Raw genomic sequence first — 22,511 nt, forward strand, 5'->3', positions numbered from 1 at the left:
GACCAGTGCATTTTCTTGGCAAAACTCTATCAGTCTTTGCCCTGCTTCATTCCATATTCCAAGGCCAAATTTGCCTGTTACTCCAGGTGTTTCTTGACTTCCTACTTTTGCATTCCAGTGCCCTATAATGAAAAGGACACCTTTTTTGGGTGTTAGTTCTAAAAGGTCTTGTAGGTCTTCATAGAACCGTTCAACTTCAGCTTCTTCAGCGTTACTGGTTGGGGCATAGACTTGGATTACTGTGCTATTGAATGGTTTGCCTTGGAAACGAACAGAGATCATTCTGTCGTTTTTGAGATTGCATCCAAGTACTGCATTTCGGACTCTTTTGTTGACCATGAATGGCCACTCCATTTCTTCTGAGGGATTCCTGCCCGCAGTAGTAGATATAATGGTCATCTGAGTTAAATTCACCCATTCCAGTCCATTTCAGTTCGCTGATTCCTAGAATGTCGACATTCACTCTTGCCATCTCTTGTTTGACCACTTCCAATTTGCCTTGATTCATGGACCTGACATTCCAGGTTCCTATGCAATATTGCTCTTTATAGCATCGGACCTTGCTTCTATCACCAGTCACATCTACAGCTGGGTATTGTTTTTGCTTTGGCTCCATCCCTTCATTCTTTCTGGAGTTATTTCTCCACTGATCTCCAGTAGCATATTGGGCACCTACCAACCTGGGGAGTTTCTCTTTCAGAATCCTGTCATTTTGCCTTTTCATACTGTTCATGGGGTTCTCAAGGCAAGAATACTGAAGTGGTTTGCTATTCCCTTCTCCAGTGGACCACATTCTGTCAGGCAGGATACATCCTTGTAAAGACCAGGTCTACTCCCATAATTTACATTTTAAGATAACAGAAGGTTTAATCCTAAGACTGTCCTTAGGCAGGATACATTATTGTTATATAATCCTAAGGAATGTGGAGAAAGAAAAAAAGTTTGTCCTTTCTTCCTCCTTGAGAATTCCAGACCCCTCTCTCCTTGGGGACCCCTAGACTCCTTATCAACCTGCCTAGGAACTGACTCTCTCATTTCCCCCTTTTCTTTTAGGAGAATTATGTTGCCTAGGGAAAAGGGGCGTCGTTCTCGTTCCATAACTGCTTCCGAGCTGACAAAGGGCGTTGTCCCTAAATTGGTGAGGCAACATATTCTCCTAATCCTCATATTTAGGATATCTGATCCAGGGGCCCCAAATAGTAGTTGGAGGAAGTTGCAACAGTAGCAGGAGTTTGAGCAACCATTTGTAACTTAAAAGCTTTCATGTGGCTAGAAACAAATCCAGTTATACAATTACAGATGCAGGGAGCAAACAGCAAGAACAAAACAATCAGAATTATTGTAATTAAGATAGTTGTCCACCATGGGGAACTAGTTAATGTCTCCCAAAGTGAGGCAATTGAGGCTTCAGGAGTATCCATGGCCCTAATCATCTCGTTCATGTGTTTAGTAAAATGAGTAACATTCGTGCTCATATCAGGTATATATGTACAGCATTGGGTATGAATAATGGCACAAGTTCCTCCTTGTGCAGCTGTCAGAATATCTAGAGCCAATCTGTTTTGTAAAACCACCTTTCTAATTTGTGTTTGTTCAGCATTAAGAGCTGAAATAGCCTTCTGAGAATCTTGTAATGCCTGTTGAGTAAAATTAGTCAAAGCATCCACTCGTAACATAACATCTGTAGTTCCCAAAGAGGGAACAAACACTGCAGCCAAATAATCATACCAATGAAACACACACCTTGCCCACCGAGTTTTAAGGTGGGGTAAATTAGCAGGCTTTTCTGGAAGCTCTGAAAATATAAAGCCATGAGCAAAGGCTAGACCCAGCGTGCGTCTCCCTATCCAACCAGGGGGAAGCCATGCCCGTAGGTAAGAGCCACATATCCAATAAGTCCCGTTTGGAGCAAGCAAGCGCGACTGAGATATCCAGTCTCAATTCGTGCCTGGCCAGACAAAGGGAGAACCTGAACTAGGATTGGAAAACACGGGAATGATTACATTGCATGTTTCCTGAGACAAAAATCCCAATTGTTTCCAATCATTGTAATTAAGTTGTTGGCTAACTTTTGGGGACGGCTCTATTTGTTCCCAGCATATAGGGGCAGTAGATATTAAATGTCCTTTTTCAGGAGTTAGCCATATAACCTCATCCCATATTTGATAAACGTCAGGTAAAAAACCATTAGATCTAGACCTATTTGCCTTATATGTAGCAAAATAGTCATTGAACCGAGACAATGTATAATCAAAATTAAAAGTCACATTATGTCCATAGTTAAAGTACAAAGTGTTGCACCAATCCATTTTAGGGTTGGTAAATGTCATCAGATGAAGAAGAGGCATTGCATGTGATTGTTGTCGAAGGTATTCACAGACTTGGAGAAAGTCTTTTCCTTGAAGTGGGGATGTCCACCACGGGAAGCCTTCCGCTGATGAAGAAGGGAGTGCTCCGCAGACCCAGCAGTTAGATCAATTGTGGAATGCAGCGTAGGAGTGAGCCCAGGACAGGAAGACATTGTCTTGAGGATCAAACGGCAGACTCAGGATTTTTGGAGTCAGCAGAAGTAGACTCACATAGATTATCAGGCCCATCTGCTGCCCTTTGCTTAACTCTAGAGCTCGGGTCAGAGCCACAAGCTCCGCTAACAGAGCACTGGTTCCCTGGGGGAGAAATTTTGCTTCCAAAACCTGTTCAGCAGTCACCACGGCGTAACCTGCTTTACGCTTTCCATCCCAAACAAAAGAACTGCCATCTGTAAATATTTCCATGTCAGGATTGTCTAATGGGGTATCGGCATAGTTTAAAGTTAGGAAGTGAGAACAATCATGATCAGATCAGATCAGATCAGTTGCTCAGTCATGTCTGACTCTTTGCGACCCTATGAATCCCAGCATGCCAGGCCTCCCTATCCATCACCAACTCCCGGAGTTCACTGAGACTCACGTCCATCGAGTCAGTGATGCCATCCAGCCATCTCATCCTCTGTCGTCCCCTTCTCCTCCTGCCCCCAATCCCTCCCAGCATCAGAGTCTTTTCCAATGAGTCAACTCTTCGCATGAGGTGGCCAAAGTACTGGAGTTTCAGCTTTAGCATCATTCCTTCCAAAGAAATCCCAGGGCTGATCTCCTTCAGAATGGACAGGTTGGATCTCCTTGCAGTCCAAGGGACTCTCAAGAGTCTTCTCCAACACCACACTTCAAAAGCATCAATTCATCACTCAGCCTTCTTCACAGTCCAACTCTCACATCCATACATGACCACTGGAAAAATCATAGCCTTGACTAGACGAACCTTTGTTGGCAAAGTAATGTCTGCTTTTGAATATGCTATCTAGGTTGGTCATAACTTTCCTTCCAAGGAGTAAGCGTCTTTTAATTTCATGGCTGCAGTCACCATCTGTAGTGATTTTGGAGCCCAAAAAATAAAGTCTGACACTGTTTCCACTGTTTCCCCATCTATTTCCCATGAAGTGGTGGGACCGGATGCCATGATCTTCATTTTCTGAATGTTGAGCTTTAAGCCAACTTTTTCACTCTCCACTTTCACCTTCATCAAGAGGCTTTTTAGTTCCTCTTCACTTTCTGCCATAAGGGTGGTGTCATCTGCATATCTCAGGTTATTGATATTTCTCCCAGCAATCTTGATTCCAGCTTGTGTTTCTTTCAGACCAGCGTTTCTCATGATGTATTCTGCATATAAGTTAAATAAGCAGGGTGACAATATACAGCCTTGATGAACTCCTTTTCCTATTTGGAACCAGTCTGTTGTTCCATGTCCAGTTCTAACTGTTGCTTCCTGACCTGCATACAAATTTCTCAAGAGGCAGATCAGGTGGTCTGGTAGAGTTTATGGTGATCCACACAGTCAAAGGCTTTGGCATAGTCAATAAAGCAGAAATAGATGTTTTTCTGGAACTCTCTTGCTTTTTCCATGATCCAGTGGATATTGGCAATTTGATCTCTGGTTCCTCTACCTTTTCTAAAACCAGCTTGAACAACTGGAAGTTCATAATTCACATATTGCTGAAGCCTGGCTTGGAGAATTTTAAGCATTACTTTACTAGCGTGTGAGATGAGTGCAACTGTGCGGTAGTTTGAGCATTCTTTGGCATTGCCTTTCTTTGGGATTGGAATGCAAACTGACCTTTTCCAGTCCTGTGGCTGCTGCTGAGTTTTCCAAATTTGCTGGCATATTGAGTGTAGCACTTTCACAGCATCATCTTTCAGGATTTGAAATAGCTCAACTGGAATTCCATCACCTCCACTAGCTTTGTTCGTATTGGTGCTTTCTAAGGCCCGCTTGACTTCACATTCCAGGATGTCTGGCTCTAGGTCAGTGATCACACCATCGTGATTATCTGGGTCGTGAAGATCTTTTTTGTACAGTTCTTCTGTGTATTCTTGCCATCTCTTCTTAATATCTTCTGCTTCTGTTAGGTCCATACCATTACTATCCTTTATCGAGCTCATCTTTGCATGAAATGTTCCTTTGGTATCTCTGATTTTCTTGAAGAGATCCCTAGTCTTTCCCATTCTGTTATTTTCCTCTATTTCTTTACATTGATTGCTGAAGAAGGCTTTCTTATCGCTTCTTGCTATTCTTTGGAACTCTGCATTCAGATGTTTGTATCTTTCCTTTTCCCCTTTGCTTTTCACTTCTCTTCTTTTCACAGCTATTTGTAAGGCCTCCCCAGACAGCCATTTTGCCTTTTTCATTTCTTTTCCATGGGGATGGTCTTCATCCCTGTCTCCTGTACAATGTCATGAACCTCATTCCATAGTTCATCAGGCACTCTATCTATCAGATCTAGGCCCTTAAATCTATTTCTCACTTGCACTGTATAATCATAAGTGATTTGATTTAGGTCATACCTGAATGGTCTAGTGATTTTCCCTACTTTCTTCAATTTAAGTCTGAATTTGGCGGCCGGAGGAGATACCCCACGCCCCAAGCCCGAGGCCAGGGGCGGCGGCCAGGAGGAGCAACCCCACGCCCAAGGCCAGGGGTGGTGGCCGGGAGAACCAACCCCACATCCAAGGAGCCGTGGCTGCGTGGGCGCAGGAGAGCCTAGAGGAGCTATCCCACGTTGAAGGTCAGGGAGGGCGGCAGTGAGGAGATACCCCTCGTCCAAGGTAAGGAGCTGTGGCTGAGCTTTGCTGGAGCAGCTGTGAAGATATACCCCATGCCCAAGGTAAGAGAAACCCAAGTAAGACGGTAGGTGTTGCAAGAGGGCATCAGAGGGCAAACACACTGAAACCATACTCACAGAAAAATAGTCAATCTAATCACACTAGGACCACAGCCTTGTCTAACGCAATGAAACTAAGCCATGCCCGTGGGGCAACCCAAGACGGGCGGGTCATGGTGGAGAGATTTGACAGAATGTGGTCCACTGGAGAAGGGAATAGCAAACCACTTCAGTATTCTTGCCTTGAGAACCCCATGAACAGTATGAAAAGGCAAAATGACAGGATTCTGAAAGAGAAACTCCCCAGGTTGGTAGGTGCCCAATATGCTACTGGAGATCAGTGGAGAAATAACTCCAGAAAGAATGAAGGGATGGAGCCAAAGCAAAAACAATACCCAGCTGTAGATGTGACTGGTGATAGAAGCAAGGTCCGATGCTGTAAAGAGCAATATTGCATAGGAACCTGGAATGTCAGGTCCATGAATCAAGGCAAATTGGAAGTGGTCAAACAAGAGATGGCAAGAGTGAATGTCGACATTCTAGGAATCAGCGAACTGAAATGGACTGGAATGGGTGAATTTAACTCAGATGACCATTATATCTACTACTGCGGGCAGGAATCCCTCAGAAGAAATGGAGTGGCCATTCATGGTCAACAAAAGAGTCCGAAATGCAGTACTTGGATGCAATCTCAAAAACGACAGAATGATCTCTGTTCGTTTCCAAGGCAAACCATTCAATAGCACAGTAATCCAAGTCTATGCCCCAACCAGTAACGCTGAAGAAGCTGAAGTTGAACGGTTCTATGAAGACCTACAAGACCTTTTAGAACTAACACCCAAAAAAGGTGTCCTTTTCATTATAGGGCACTGGAATGCAAAAGTAGGAAGTCAAGAAACACCTGGAGTAACAGGCAAATTTGGCCTTGGAATACGGAATGAAGCAGGGCAAAGACTGATAGAGTTTTGCCAAGAAAATGCACTGGTCATAGCAAACACCCTCTTCCAACAACACAAGAGAAGACTCTATACAAGGACATCACCAGATGGTCAACACCGAAATCAGATTGATTATATTCTTTGCAGCCAAAGATGGAGAAGCTCTATACAGTCAGCAAAAACAAGACCAGGAGCTGACTGTGGCTCAGACCATGAATTCCTTATTACCAAATTCAGACTTAAATTGAAGAAAGTAGGGAAAACCACTAGACCATTCAGGTATGACCTAAATCAAATCCCTTATGATTGTACAATCATGATCAGGTGTTTCATTTTCCTTCTCAGGAAGGAAAGTGGCAGGATTTAGATTTCCACAAACTTTAAGCTTAGTTACTGCTCCTTCTAACAATGACTGATATTTGAGAAGCCTACTGTCTGTCATTCAAATATTAACCTTAGATTTAAGATTCCACTCACATCATGAGAAGTCAGTACAGTAAGGTTTCGTCCATTAATTATTTTTAAAGCTTCAGGTGCTAATAAAGCTGCTGCCCCAATTACTCTTAGGCAGAGGGGCCACCCACGTGAAACTACATCTAATTCTCTGCTTAGATAAGCAATAGGTTGCTGATGAGGCCCTCGGGGTTGTGTCAAAACTCCCAATGCCACACCTTTTCTTTCAGTGACAAACAAATTAAATTCTGACCCTGTGGGCAAGCTCAGAGCTGGAGCTTGCAGGAGAGCAGTCTGAAGAACCTTAAAAGCCTTTTGAGTTTCTGGAGACCAAACCAGTTTGTCGGTTTGGGCCTGCTGAGTTTCAGCTATAAGTTTATATAAAGGCCAGGCAAGTTCCCCGTAACCCGGAATCCAAATGAGACAGTAACCTGTGATTCCCAAAAATCCTCTCAATTGTCTTAAAGTCATAGGTAGGGGATGATTTAGTATAGGTTTAATTCTCTCAGGGCCTATGGCCCTAGTCCCTTCTGATATGATTAGGCCCAGATATCTAACTGACTGTTGACAAAACTGAGCCTTTTCTCTTGATCCCTTGTAACCACAGCCTGCCAGAAAGTTTAAGAAATCTTCTGAGGCTTGCGAACAAGCTTCCTCTGTCTCAGCACAGAGCAAAATATCATCTACATATTGTAACACCACCGCTTCAGAGCTATTAAAGTTTTGTAGATCCCGTGACAAACTTTGTCCAAATAAGTGAGGACTGTCATGAAATCCCTGGGGCAAAACTGTCCAGGTTAACTGAGAACCTGGCTGTGTAGGGTCTTCAAAGGCAAACTGAAATTGACTTTCTTCCGCCAAAGGCACTGAATAGAAGGCATCCTTTAAATCAATTACTGAGAAATATTTGGCCGGTTCAGGAATTTCAGACAATAGAGTATAAGGATTAGGCACCACGGGGTGTAACGGAACTACAGCCTCATTTATTATTTGTAAATCTTGAACTAGTCTCCATTTACCATTCGATTTCTTTATACCCAAAATAGGAGTGTTGCAAGGACTGTTAAAGGGAATTAATAGTCCCTGCTCCTTTAAAATTTCGATGATGGGTTTTAACCCTTCCTTAACTTCAGGTTTCAGTGGATACTGCTTCTTATGTGGAAATACGTGTGGGTCTTTGAGCTTAACAACTACAGGAATAGCATTTTGTGCTCGGCCCACAGATTTTCCATCAGCCCATACTCTAGGATTTACATTTTGTTCAACTAAAGGGAGAGAAAGGAAGGGCTCCATATTCATGAAAACAGAGGCATGGACCTTGCTCAGTATATCCCTTTCCAAAAGGGGTGAGGGAGATTCTGGCACGATCAGAAACTCGTGTGAAAACAGCACAGAATCCCAGTTGCAAGATAAAGAATAACTGAAATAATACCTTTTGGCTTGTCCAGACAGTCCCATTACGGAAGCGGATCAGGAAGAAAGTGGGCCAGGGGCTTCAGTAAGCACAGAATAAGTTACCCCAGTATCTAAAAGGAAATCGACGGATTGGCCCCCAACAATTATTAATACCCGGGGTTCCTCAGGTGTAATTAGGACGGGAGCTTGTGTGGGGACCCCCGGGCACCTTCAGTCCTGATTGTCTTGAGAGTCTGACCCAGGAGACCTACGCCTCTGGGGGCAGTCTCTCTTCCAGTGTGGTCCTTTGCAGACTGGACTTGGAGCCGGGGGGCGGCTTAGATGCCTGAGGGCAATCCCGCTTGAGGTGCCCCTCCTTTCCACAGTAATAGCAAGCCCATCCCTTTTCACCTGGGTCTCTTTGGGCATTTTTCTCAGGCTGTTTAAGAACATCTTTCATAGCCATGGCGAAGGCTTCCGCCTTTTCCTTTGTCTTTTTTTTTTTTTTTTTTTTTTGCCTTTCTTTCTTTTCCTCATATTCCCTACCATAATAGACTGTCTGAGCCGGTTGTAACAGAGTATCTAAAGACTGATTTGGTCCATACGACAATTTTAATAGCTTACGGCAGATAGCTGGAGCCGACTGAGTGAGAAATCTATCCTTTAAGATCACTTTTCCCTCTTCACTTTCGGGATCAATCTCAGTGAATCTGTGAAGGCCTTCTCTCAGTCTGTCTAGGAATTTACCAGGAGCTTCCTTTTCCTCCTGTTCTATGTCTGCCAATTTGCCATAGTTTAAAGGCTTAGAATGTGCCTGCCTAAGTCCTTCAAGAATGCATCTAACAAAATGACTCTGATCCCATCTTCCTTTAGCTGTGTTGTAGTCCCAGTCTGGTTCTATAGTTGGGACTGCCTGATTCCCAGTAGGGAGGGCCGCTATCTCATTTTCCCTCTTCCCTACTGATTCATTACCAAGCCATTCATCTCCGTAAGCAACCGCTTTTCCCAAAACTCGAGTCTTTGACTCAGGAGTCAGCGTTTGTCCCAAGATATACAGCACATCCTTCCAAGTGAGGTCATAAAGCAGAGTAACACCTTTAAAACTCTAATATATTTTTCTGGGTCCTCTAAATAGTCTCCCAGATCCTCCTTGATTCTTTGTATTTCTTGATAAGAAAAAGGCTTATTAACTCTCACAGACTGATTATTTCTCCCAGTGGGTGTTTCATAAAGAGGCAACAGCTTGTGTGGCTGTTCCTCAGTCTCTCTGGCTGCTCTGAGCATATGATCCCAGGGATAGATTGGAGAAACCTGTTTTTCTTTGTCTCCTTCCTCCATCTCATCTCTTACTTCGATGGTCTGAGTTTCTACTGAAACCAGAGTAGTCTGAGGTCGTACTGAGACAGGAGTTGTTTGGAAGAGGACAGGAGGGAGCTGAAGGTTTCACGCCCAAATCTATACCCTTTGGACATAAGTCTGGCATATTTCGCAGAGAGAAAAAGGGCAACACATATGCTACTTCTACCCATTTCCCTTGTTCCTTACAGAACCAGTCTAATTGTAGGACAGTATTATGCTTAAGAGACCCTCCAACTGGCCACCGTTCGCCGTCCTCCAATGGATACCGTGGCCATGCAGTATCACATAGGAAGACCAGGTGTGTCTTCTTTAAGCCCTGGGGATCAAATCTATCCCAGTTTTTCAGGATACAGTTCAAAGGAGTGAGGCTGGAATTGTTAGCTTCCATCTGTAAGAGAGAAAAAAAGTGACCAGCGCCATTTTTCTACCGGAGGCGTCCCTCCCTGCTCTAGATGGGGGTGTAGACAGACGTTACACCAAAAGCTTTTCCTCCCTGGTCGGACTTAGTCTGTCCCTTACTGACACAGGTGCCGTACTCGTCCCTCCCGGTTCTACCACTGAGATGGGGTGGGGATGTACCAGGGGTAGACTTGATAGCATCCATACTTGACATCCAGCTCTTCACCTTTAACTTTGCTTGCCTCTGATGTCACCCAGGGTGAATCAGAGTAACCTTCCGGAATGCCTCCCAAGCTAAGACTACTAGGGGAAACATTTGTCACCTGAGTGCCTGTGCACGACCCTGAGTATTTCCTGACTACAATAAGACTGACACGAACATAAAACTGAGATGTTCTTTCCAAGCATCACCGCACCAGTATAATAGCCTCCTCTGATCCACTAAGAGCCGACCTTACCAAAGGAAAAAAAACATTGCAGTCCCAATCTGAATAACCTTTAACCTCAGAGATGTTCTGGGAGCTAGAGCTCCACCTAGCTTCCGAACTTTCGATTCCTAGCAAGGCTAGGCGCTTTCTTGACTACCAATTCAAATTTGGGACCTAAGCCACAGTACACAATAATAGTATAGATCACAAGTCCCTTGAAAGTCTATGATCTGATAGATTAGGTTAGTACTTTTAATTCCCAAGGAGTTATGAAATGGTCAAAGAAACTGAAAATTTTGACTGAGAAAGGAGAGTTCGGTCCACACGCTTTGCCCATTTCTGGTCTGTTCCCGAAGGAGACATTGGGTGCCTCTTGGCATTGGCAGGTCAGTATAACCCCCGACAGGTTTCTGCCATAAGCCGTATGAGATCACCATGGAACCGCAGAGCAGGGCTCCTTACTTGCTTCATGCAGGGCATGCCATTCATTCACACAAGCACACCGTAGAGTTAGTAAAGCACAGCAGAAAACGTGTTCGCTAAGAGAACGAAGAACTAAAGCTCCAAGCATCCTTACCTTGTCCTGAAGGATCCCGGACAAGCCCCCAAGATGAAAGGTTGTTGCTGAATCACGCGAAGACACCAGGATTCTTGGCCCCCGGAGGAGAAGAATTCAATCCGGGGCCAGAGACAAGGCTTGATCGTTCAGAGCTTTTGTGTAATAAAGTTTTATTAAAGTATAAAGGAGATAGAGAAAGCTTCTGACAGGCATCAGAAGGGGGCAGAAAGAGTACCCACTTGCTAGTGTTAACAATGAAGTTATATAATCCAAAGAATGTCTGGAGGTTGTAAAAGACCTCATCAGACCTACTCCCATAATTTACATTTTAAGATAACAGAAGGTTTAATCCAGAGACTGTCCTTAGGCAGGATACATTATTGTTATATAATCCTAAGGAATGTGGAGAAAGAAAAGAAGTTTGTCCTTTCTTCCTCCTTGAGAATTCCAGACTCCTCTCTCCTTGGGGACCCCTAGACTCCTTATCAACCTGCCTAGGAACTGACTCTCTCAAGATCCCCTGGAAAAGGAAATGGCACCCAGTATTCTTGCCTGGGAAATCCCATGGACAAAGGAGCCTGGGGTTGCAAAGAGTTGGACATGACTGAGGTGACTAAACCACCACCAGTATTTAGATGATTTTCAAGGGAGAACATCAAGGGAGAAAGTGTAATCAGAGGAAATAAGAGGAATCAGGACCAAATGGTAAGAAACAGACAGTTTTAGATCATGGTTCTTAGCTTTCAGTCTGCATCACCTGGGGTCTGGATAAAACACAGATTTCTGGGCCCACCCTCAGTTCAATTCAGTTCAGTCACTCAGTTGTGTCCGACTCTGCGACCCCATGGACAGCAGCACACCAGGCCTCCCTGTCCATCACCAACTCCCAGAGTTTACCCATTGAGTCGGTGATGCCATCCAACCATCTCATCCTCAGTCGTCCTTTTCTCCTCCTGCCCTCAATCTTTCCCAGCATCAGGGTCTTTTCCAATGAGTCAGCTCTTTGCATCAGGTGGCCAAAATATTGGAGTTTCAGCTTCAACATCAGTCCTTCCAATGAACACCCATGACTGATCTCCTTTATGATGGACTGGTTGGGCCCACCTTGGAGATTCTGATTTAGTAATTCTGAAATGAAGTCCAAGAATCTGCATTTCTCCTGGGTTCCTAGACGCTGCTGATCTGCTGAGCCACACTTTGAATTAGAGAAAGAGAAGATAGCAAGAGAGACTGAAAAGTGACAGCCAGTGAAGTAGGAGGATATCAAGAGCGTGAGAGAGGAGGTGCCTTTCAAGAAGGCAGGGGTTAGCTATAGAGAGACCAAATAGAATGGAGGTGGGAAAGAACTCGCTGGATTTGGTGACATGGAGGTCATTACTGGGGCCTTGATGGGATTAGTTTCAAGAGGGTGATAAGAACAGACAGAGTAAATTGATGAAGAAATGGAAGGTGAGGAAGTAGAGACAGTTCTTCTGAGAAGTTTTGTCCTGGGAGGAGCAGAGAAATAGACATTAGCTGGAGGAGAGTATGGGTGTAATGGAGAGTATTTTAAACTTTCTCTAATAATGAGGGTCCTCTTTAGGATGGGCCCATTCATTGGGGGTATTCATGTCCTCAAAGACCTCATTCCTCCCCCTTTCTCCCCTCTGACTTTCTCAGTTCAGCAATTTAAGGTATTGCATCAGAAATTACATTTTTTCTAAGGATGAATGATTGTGAATTTAAAGAGAAACCATCATGCTGCAGATACATTACAGGCGGCTATATCTGTCCATTCTTTAAACACATAAAACGATTCCTTAGTGGCTAGACTCCAGAGTCTGGGGTTCAGATTGTGTGAAAAAGCCCAGACCATGTTTCTAACAACCTCTCTCCCTGAATCCCCGCTGGGCTTCTGTCCTGCGAGGCCAGTTGCCCCTTCTTTAATTGCCTTGGCTGAGGCTCTGCTCAAGCAGTTTCCTCAGCCCCGAATTCCTTCACACCCCTCTCTTCTGTGAAGCTGTCCATATTTCCCCAACAAAACTCAACCGTCTTCCTCCTGCTCCAGCAGCAACTGGCTTGTATCATTCAGCGCCATTTTAAGCTGCTCTGTCCATATTTAACTAGGTTATAAATTGCTTGGGAGGAGAGCCTCAGGACCTTGCAAATGAAAGTCTACCAGAAAAATCAGTTAAACAATGTCCTGAGTGTGGTTACCTATCCCATGTCCTCATCTTGTTGTGCCTATTTTCCCCTTGGTTCCCACAGAATTTTTCCTTTTCTCTTTCTGTCTAGCCATGTGTGAAGTTCCCAGCTATCCAAAACAATATTTAGTGTCACCCTGAACCTTAACCACACTTGGGCTCTTCACTTAATTTCTTCCTGGTCCCAGATTTTCGAAACAAACTGTCTGATTTTTGTCATCATTTCTTTGTTTCTCAACCCAGGTTTGGCTTCTGATTTGCTCTGTTTTGGAGTCAGGAGACTTTGTGTTTCCACTGACAGTTCCTGCACCATTGGTAATCTTTCTTATCACTGGTTAAAATGATTCTAACACTCAAACCCAATGTGTGTGTGTGTGTGTGTGTGTGTGTGTGTGTGTGTCTAGGAGTGGTGGTGGTTTCCCTGCCACCAGCAATTTTCCAACATTACTGCATGTCCTACAATTAACTCAATTCTGACACTATCTACCCAGAGATAGTATCAGATCCTACAGGTTAAGGGTTTAGTCTCATAAGATAGCCCCTCTTCCTGACTCAGATGCCAGTTGTAAGTCCAGGCTGTCATCTGTGCTTCTGACTGATCTGCTATAGACTGGAGGTTCCAATGACTCCTTCCTTTCCTGTGATTAACTTGCTAGAGTGGCTCATCAGTTCAGTTCAGTTCATTTCAGTCGCTCAGTCATGTCTGACTCTTTGCAACCCCATGAACCGCAGCATGCCAGGCCTCCCTGTCCACTACCAACTCCTGGAGTCCACCCAAACCCATGTCCATTGAGTCGGTGATGTCATCCAACCATCTCATCCTCTGTCGTCCCCTTCTCCTCTTGCCCACAGTCTTTCCCAGCATCAGGGTCTTTTCCAATGAGTCAGCTCTCCGCATCAGGTGGCCAAAGTATTGGAGTTTCAGCTTCAACATCAGTCCTTCCAATGAACACCCAGGACTGATCTCCTTTAGGATGGACTGGTTGGATCTCCTTGCAGTCCAAGGGACTCTCAAGAGTCTTCTCCAACACCACAGTTCAAAAGCATCAATTCTTTGGTGCTCAGCTTTCTTTATAGTCCAACTCTCACATCCATACATGACCACAGGAAAAACCATAGCCTTGACTAGACGGACCTTTGTTGACAAAGTGATGTCTCTGCTTTTTAATATGCTGTCTATAGAACTCACAAAAACACATTTTTTTGAGTTCTGTAGCTCACTAGATCACTGTTTTATTATAAAAAGTTGTAATTCAGAAACAGCCAGTTGAAGAGATGCATGGAGCAAGGGATGAGGGAGGGTGTGGAGTGTCCATGTGACTGAGTCTCTATGCTCACAAGTGGGATGCTCCAAAGCCATCCTTTGGGGGTTTTATGGAGGATTCATTACATAAAGTTGATTGATTAAATTATCGGTGGTTGGTAATTGATTCAACTTCTAGTATCTCACCCCTCCCCAAAAGTCATGGGCTAGAACTTAAGTTCCTGTCAGTTCTGCCAGGTTGTCCCCCCGGCAACTGGCAATTAGCCACCCATCCTTAGGTGCTTTCCAGAAGTCATTGTGGTGATTGTGGTTCAGTCGCTAAATAGTGTCCACCTCTTTGTGACCCTCATGGACTGTATCCTGCCAGGCTTCTCTGTCTATGGGATTTCCCAGGCAAGAATACTGGAGTGGGTTTCCACTTCCTTCTCCAGGGGATCTTCCTGACCCGGGGAACAAACCCAGGACTCCTGCATTACAGGTGGTCTCCTGCATTGCAAGCAGATTGTTTGCCGACTGAGTCACCAGGGAAGCTGAAAAGTGATTACACTAACCTAAATTCAGTAGTTGTGGAAAGGGACTTGTCATTAATAACAAGACACCTTTATGGCTCTGAAGTGATTTTAGGAACTGAGGGAAGAGACCCAGTATTATAACAAAAGATACTCACATTATTCTTGCTCTTATTGCTCAGGAAATCCCACAGATTTGGGGAGCTGTGAATCAAGAGCAGTGGATGACTAAATATATATGAGAAATGTATTGTGATCTTCTGGATGATTGTTGTAAAACACAGTGTCACATTGGTGAACAGTAAGATGCTACCCTACTTGGTGGATATACCTGCCTTCTTTTTACATAGTTCCACAATTAATCAGAGTAATTCAAGTTGATACAACTGGAGGAAGGGGTGCTACATGGGAAGCGGTTTGTTCTCTCATGCTCTAGGAAACCCACATAAATACTAATACATGAAGTGGGTAAAAGCTTTATCATATGCCTCAATACTTGATGGGACTAATAGCAACCACTAGCCTCTCTTTGCTTTAGAATCTCTCTAATATTCTTAGTTTTTCTGTCCAGGTTAATTATATAATTCTGCTGAATTCCAAGAAACCTGTAGTTGGAATTTTTATTGGAATGGCATTGTATTTAGAAATAAATATGTGCAAGATTGACATCTTTATGCACTGTGGACTGAATGTTTGTGTCCCTCCCAGATTTACTCATTGAACCCTTATCCCCAGTATGAAGATGGGACCTTTGGGAATGATTAGATTGTGAGGGTAGAACCCTCATGGATGGGCTTAGTGTTGATTTCAGATGCAAGCATCAGTAAGCAACCCCTTGCAGCAAGTAGCAGAGAGCAGTAGCAGGTAGCAAGATCTTAGTTCCCAGATCAGGAGTCCTAACCATTAGACCACAAAGGCCAGTTGGCTAGAGCCTGGGTTGATAGTCCATGCCTGTCTTGTCAAGAAAGAATTCAGGTAAGGAGGCAGAGGTAAAGAGAAAAGTAAAAATTTTATTGGAAAAATACATGTGAAAAGATGCACAGGGAAGCTCAGAGAAGAGTCATGCCTTTGGGAAGTTTAATTCCTTTATAAGGGGGAAGTTTTCCCGGTCTTTTTCTTCCTTCAGGCTAATCATCTTGTTTTGTCCCCCCGGCTAATATGTCTCAGGACCCTCCCCTTACATGTGCATGCACCCCTCAGCCAAAATGAACTGACTTGAAAGCATTTGGGAGGAGAAACTCATTATGGCCTGGCATTTCCTCTGACTTTTGTCTCCCAAGTAGCCTTTCTGTGCATGTGTAGTGTCTCCCTTGTCCCAAGAAGGAGGGGAGCAGAGAGCCTTTAATCCTTTACTCAAATAGGATTTTGCCCCTCTTTGTTCTTGCCACGACTGTTGTTTTAAGGTATTTACAAGAGACAAAATCTGGCTATTTTCTCTGTTTCTATTGTTACTTCCATTTTGGAGAGCAAACAGAAGGCTGGTTGTAAGTTCCTTACCTGGAGCCCACCTGTCCTTGTCCAGGAAATCCAAAGAGAAGGCTAGTTGTAAGTGTCCAGCCTGAAGCCCACTTTTTTCTGCCCCATAAAATGCAAACAGGGGGCCAATTATAAATGTCTAAACTGGAGCCCATCTATCTCCTGTATCAGTGTCATTATGAGAAGAGACATGAGAGATGATTGCTGTCTCAGCCAAATGAGAACATAGCAAGAAGGCAGCTGTCTGCAAACCAGGAAGAGAGTCCTCACCAGGAACTGGATTGACCAATACCATGATCTTATTCTTCCCAGCCTCCAGAAAAGCAAAGTGAGGAAGTAGGAAACATGAGACAAGGAAGGGAGCAAAGTCAGGAAAAGTGGGCCACTTACCATGGTAGGTGAGTGGGGCTTGATGCCACAGGGACCATCTGTGAAATAACGGGAATACACCTCAGGTCATCCAGCTGCAAGAAGGGGAAACTGAGGCATCGATCCACCAACTCACATCTCCCATTGTCTCATCTTTTGGTACATCCAAACGAAGACACAGTTAATGTACCTATTAAAAAGATAAGCACTGCATTCCCCTCAAACATTGCACAAATAGAATTCAAAGCATGATAAATACTGAGAAATGTTTCTGTTCTTTAAGCCATTCAGCCTGTGGTACTTTGTCATAGCAGCCTGAGCTGACTAAGACATTGTTTGCATACCCAGGAAAATAACATGAATCAGCTTACTCAGATTGTTTTGTGTACCTCTCAGTAGACTTAGAGCAGATGCTGTTGACACCTCATCTTACATTTCCTTGGCCCACTTGAGTTCACCTGTTGCAGGCTTCCAGAACACTGACACCTTCCCACCTCAAGGCCTGCATCTCTTGTCTCTGCCTCAGGTCTTTCTCTGGCTATGTCTCAACTTGCCCTGTCTCTGACAGGAGCGCCCACAAAGCGCAGAGAGTTAGGGCTCCTGGGGGCAGTTCTCCATAATGGTCTTCATAGAACTGTTCAACATCAGCTTCTTCAGCATTACTGGTTGGGGCATAGACTTGGATCACTGTGATAATGTTTGCCTTGGAAACAAACAGAGGTCATTCTGTTGTTTTTGAGATTGCACCCAAAAACTGCATTTTGGGCTCTTTTGTTGACTATTAGGGCTACTCCATTTCTTCTAAGGGATTCTTGCCCACAGTAAGTAGATATAATGGTCAACTGAGTTAAATTCACCCATTACAGTCCATTTTAGTTCACTGACCCCTAAAATAATTGATGTTCATTCTTGCCATCTTCTTTTTGACCATTTCCAATTTACTTTGATTCATGGACCTAAAATTCCAGGTTCCTAGGCAACATTGTTCTTTACAGCATTGGACTTTACTTCCATCACCAGTCACATCAACACCTGAGTGTTGTTTTAGCTTTGGTTATGTATCTTCATTCTTTCTGGAGTTACTTCTCCACCCTTCTCCAGTAGCATATGGGGCACCTACTGATCTGGGGATTTCATCTTTCAGTGTCATATCTTTTTGCCTTTTCATACTGTTCATGGAAAATACTATACACAGAAAATACTAAAGACACTTCCAAAAAACTACAAGAGCTAATCAGTGAATTTAGTAAAGTTTCAGGATATAGAATTAATACACAGATTTCTCTTGTATTCCTATACACTAAAAATGAAACATCTAAAAAAAATTAAGATAACAAATCTATTTACCATCACATAAAAAGGAAAAAAAAAAACCACCTAGGAATAAAATTACCTACTGAGGCAAAAGACTTATACTCAGAAAACTATAAGATACTGACTGTAAGATACTGAAAAAAAAAAAAACAACTATAAGATACTGAAAGAAATCAAAGATGATACAGGCAGAGAAATATAAATGTTTTTGAATTGGAAGAATCAATGCCATCAAAATGACTGTCCTACCCAAAGCAGTCTACAGATTCAATGAAATCCCTATCAAATGAATAATAACATTTTTCTCAAAACTAGAACAAAATTATTTACAATTTGTATTGAAACACAAAAGACCCCAAATAGCCAAATCAATCTTGATAGAAAAAAAAAGGAGCTGAAGGAATCATGCTTCCTGACTTGAAACTATGCTACAAAGCTAGAGTCATGAAAACTATATGATAATGGCAAAAAATCCCAGACATATAGTTCAGTGACACAGGGTAGGAACCCAGGAATATACCCATATACTTATGGCCAATTAATCTATGACAAAGAAGTCAAGAATATACAATGGAGAAAGAACATATCTTCAATATGTGGTGCTGGGAAAACTGGACAACTATATGTAAAGGAATAAAATTAGAATATTCTCTAATAACATATATAAAAATAAAGTCAAAATGGATCAAAGACCTAAGTATAAACCTTTATATTATAAAACTCTTAGAGTAAAATATAGGTAGAACATAAACTGCAGCAATATCTCTATTTAGATATGTCTCCTTGAATAATGAAAATAAAAACAAAAACATTCCTTGGAGAAGGTTCTGCAACCCAGTCCAGTATTCTTGCTTTGAGAATCCCATGAACAGGGAAGACTGCTGGGATACAGTCCATAGGGTCATCAGGAGTCAGACATGACTGAAGTGACCTAGTACACACACATGTATGGTATTATGTCATCTACAAACAGTGATAGTTCTACTTACTCTTTTTCAATGTGGATTCTTTTTATTTACTTTTCTTCTCTAATTGCCATGAATAGAACTTCCCAAACTATGCTGAATAAAAATGGTTAGAATGGACATCATTGTCTTGTTCCTGATCTTAGAGGAAATGCCTTTAAATTTTCACCATTGAGAATGATGCTTGCTGTGAATTTGTTGCATATGCTCCTTATCACATTAAGGTAGGTTTCTGCTATGTCCACTTATTGGGGCATATTTTTTTATGATAAATGGGGCTTGAATTTTGACAAAAAGCTGTTTTTTCTCACCTATTGAGATAATCACGTTGCATTCATTTTTCAAATTTGTTACTGTGGTGTATCACAATACTGATTTGTAGATATTGAAAAATTCTTGTATTCCAAAGATAAATCCCACTTGACCATGGTGTCTGGTGCTTTTTAAATTTTTTTATTGTTGGATTTGGTTTGCTAGTATTTTGTGGAGGTTACTGTGTCTATGTTCATCAATGTTACTGGACTGTAATTACATTTGATTTTGTGGTATCTTTTCGGATTTTGATATCAAGGTGATGGTGGCATTTAGATTGAGTTTTGAAGTGTTCCTTCCACTGCAACTTTTTGGAATAGTTTCAGAAACTATGTGTTAACTATGTGCTATGTGTTAACTATGTGTTAACTCTTCTCTAAATTGGTTGAATTCACCTGTGAATCTGTCTTGTCCTTTTATTTTTGGGGGAGTTTTAAAATTGCTGATTCTATTTCATTACTGGTCATTGGTCCCTTCATACTTTCTATTTCTTGCTGGTTTAGTGTTGTGAGAATGTACATTTCTAAGAATTTGTCCATTTCTTCTTGGCTTTCCATTTTATTGATGTATAGTTAATTGTACTACTCTCTTATATTACACTGTGTTTCTGTCTTATCTGTTGCACCTTCTCCTTTTTCACTTCTGATTGGACCCTCATTCCATTTCGTTCATTTCATTGGACCCTCCTCCAATTTTTGTTCTTGATGAATCTGGCTTATAGTTTGTCAATTTTGTTTACCCTATGAAAGAACCAGCTTGTAGCCTTTAATTTCTAGGGGTTTAAGCAAAATAAGTTTAGTGCTTTAGTGCACAGAAGGTATTTTTTTATTTGCCACATAACATTTACTGGATGATTTAATGTTTATATATTTCTTCTCACTGTAGCTCTCTGTTCTACATTTTTATATGTTTGACTTATAGAAACTGACATCAATAATTGACAGTGCATTGGAAGGAAAGTTATGACCAACCTAGATAGCATATTGAAAAGCAGAGACATTACTTTGCCAACAAAGGTCCGTCTAGTCAAGGCTATGGTTTTTCCAGTGGTCATGTATGGATGTGGGAGTTGGACTGTGAAGAAAGCTGAGCACCAAAGAATTGATGCTTTTGAAGTGTGGTGTTGGAGAAGACTCTTGAGAGTCCCTTGGACTGCAAGGAGATCCAACCAGACCATTCTAAAGGAGAGCAGCCCTGGGATTTCTTTGGAAGGAATGATGCTAAAGCTGAAACTCCAGTACTTTGGCCACCTCATGCGAAGAGCTGACTCATTGGAAAAGACTCTGATGGTGGGAAGGATTGGGGGCAGGAGGAAAAGGGGATGACAGAGGATGAGATGGCTGGATGGCATCACCGATTCGATGGACGTGGGTTTGAGTGAATTCCGGGAGTTGGTGATGGACAGAGAGGCCTGGTGTGCTGCGATTCATAGGGTCGCAAAGAGTTGGACACGACTGAGTGACTGAACTGAACTGAACTGAACCTTCTATAAACTTCATCAGATTTACCATTTCCTTTATATAAACATTTTTCATATATATTCCTTTAATGTGTATCAGAAATATGTAGCATGTCCCTGTGTGATGCACATATATGTTGTGTCCCATCATGCTTACTGTGGTATCAGGCACCCAATAAGTACTTGGATGACTGAACAGTTTGTGTAGCTGGCTGGGTTCACAGTCAACTATAATTATTGACTTATATACAAGGAAGAAATATAATAGGAAATGCTAAGGTAAATTTTTGAACTTTTCCAGTGTTACCGTACACAGAAAGTTGAGATCATAAAGAGAAAAGTTGGCAGGCATTTCTTTTAACTAAAATTATTCTACAGTAAAATAATTATATCCCCTTCTGAATTGTGCAAATTATTTTAAAATCATCAATATCCTTTAAATATAAAGAAACATAGATGAATATTTTAGAAATAAAAGGCAGTCCTCTACATATGTGAAATATATCAATGAATAAAAAAGACAAATGACACTTAGAATCTAGCTGAGGGGAATAAATAGAACGCATTAAAAAGAAGGTAATTCTAAGAGCTTCCTGCCCCTTCATGGATCACAGACTTGTCGTGGCAATGGGTCTTATATAAATCAATGAAGCTATTAGCCATGCCATGCAGGGCCACCCAAAATGGGCAGATCATTTGAAGTGTTTTGGCAAAATGTGACCCACTTATAGAGGAAACGGCAAACCACTCCAATATTCTTGCTGCCTGCTGCTGCTGCTGCTAAGTCACTTCAGTTGTGTCCGACTCTGTGCGACCCCATAGACAGCAGCCCACCAGGCTCCCCCATCCCTGGGATTCTCAAGGCAAGAACACTGGAGTGGGTTGCCATTTCCTTCTCCAATGCATGAAAGTGAAAAGTGAAAGTGAAGTCGCTCAGTCATGCCTGACTCTTAGTGACCCCATGGACTGTAGCCCACCAGGCTCCTCCATCCATGGGATTTTCCAGGCAAGAGTACTGGAGTGGGGTGCCATTGCCTTCTCCGATTCTTGCTGCCAGGAACCCATAAACATTATGAAAAGGCAAAAACATGTGAGACTGGAAGATGGGCCCCTCAGGTCAGAAAGTGTCCATTATGCTACTGGAGAAGAGCAGAGGGCAATTACTAATAGCTCCAGAAAGAATGAAACAGCTGTGCCAAAGGATAACAACATTAAAAATGCAACCACTAAATTAAAAAAGTGTTATTCCATGGAAGGAAAACTATGATGAACCTAGACAGCATATTAAAAAGCAGAGATGTCACTTTGCTATCAAAGGTCTGTATAGCCAAAGCTATAGTTTGGCTGGGAGAAATATCAATAACCTCATATATGCAGGTGACACCACCCTTATGGCAAAAATCAAAGAGGAACTAAGGAGCCTCTTGATGAAGGTAAAAGAGGACAGAGAAAAGGCTGGCTAGAAACTTAATATTCAAAAAACAAAGATCATGGCAGCCGGCCCCATCATTTCATGGCAACTATATCAAGAAACAATGGAAATAGTGACAGACTTTAGTTTCTTGGGCTCTGAAATCACTGTACTATGTAACTGCAGCCATGAAATTAAAAGACACCTGCTCCTTGAAAGAAAATATATGATCAAACTGGACAGCATATTAAAAGGCAGAGACACACTTTGCTGATAAAGCTACATATAGTCAAAGTTATGGTTTTTCCAGTAGTCAAGTATGGATGTGAGAGTTGGCCCATAAAGAAAGCCGAGTGTCAAAGAATGGATGCTTTGGAACTGTGGTGTTGGAGAAGACTCTTGAGAGTCCCTTGGACTGCAAGATCAAGCTAGTCAATCCTAAAGGAAATCAATCCTGAACATTCATTAGAAAGTCTGATGCTGAAGATGTAGCTCCAGTACTCTGGCAACCTGATGCAAAGAAC

This window comes from Bubalus bubalis, chromosome 14, assembly GCF_019923935.1.
Source record: "Bubalus bubalis isolate 160015118507 breed Murrah chromosome 14, NDDB_SH_1, whole genome shotgun sequence".
Taxonomy (NCBI): domain Eukaryota; kingdom Metazoa; phylum Chordata; class Mammalia; order Artiodactyla; family Bovidae; genus Bubalus; species Bubalus bubalis.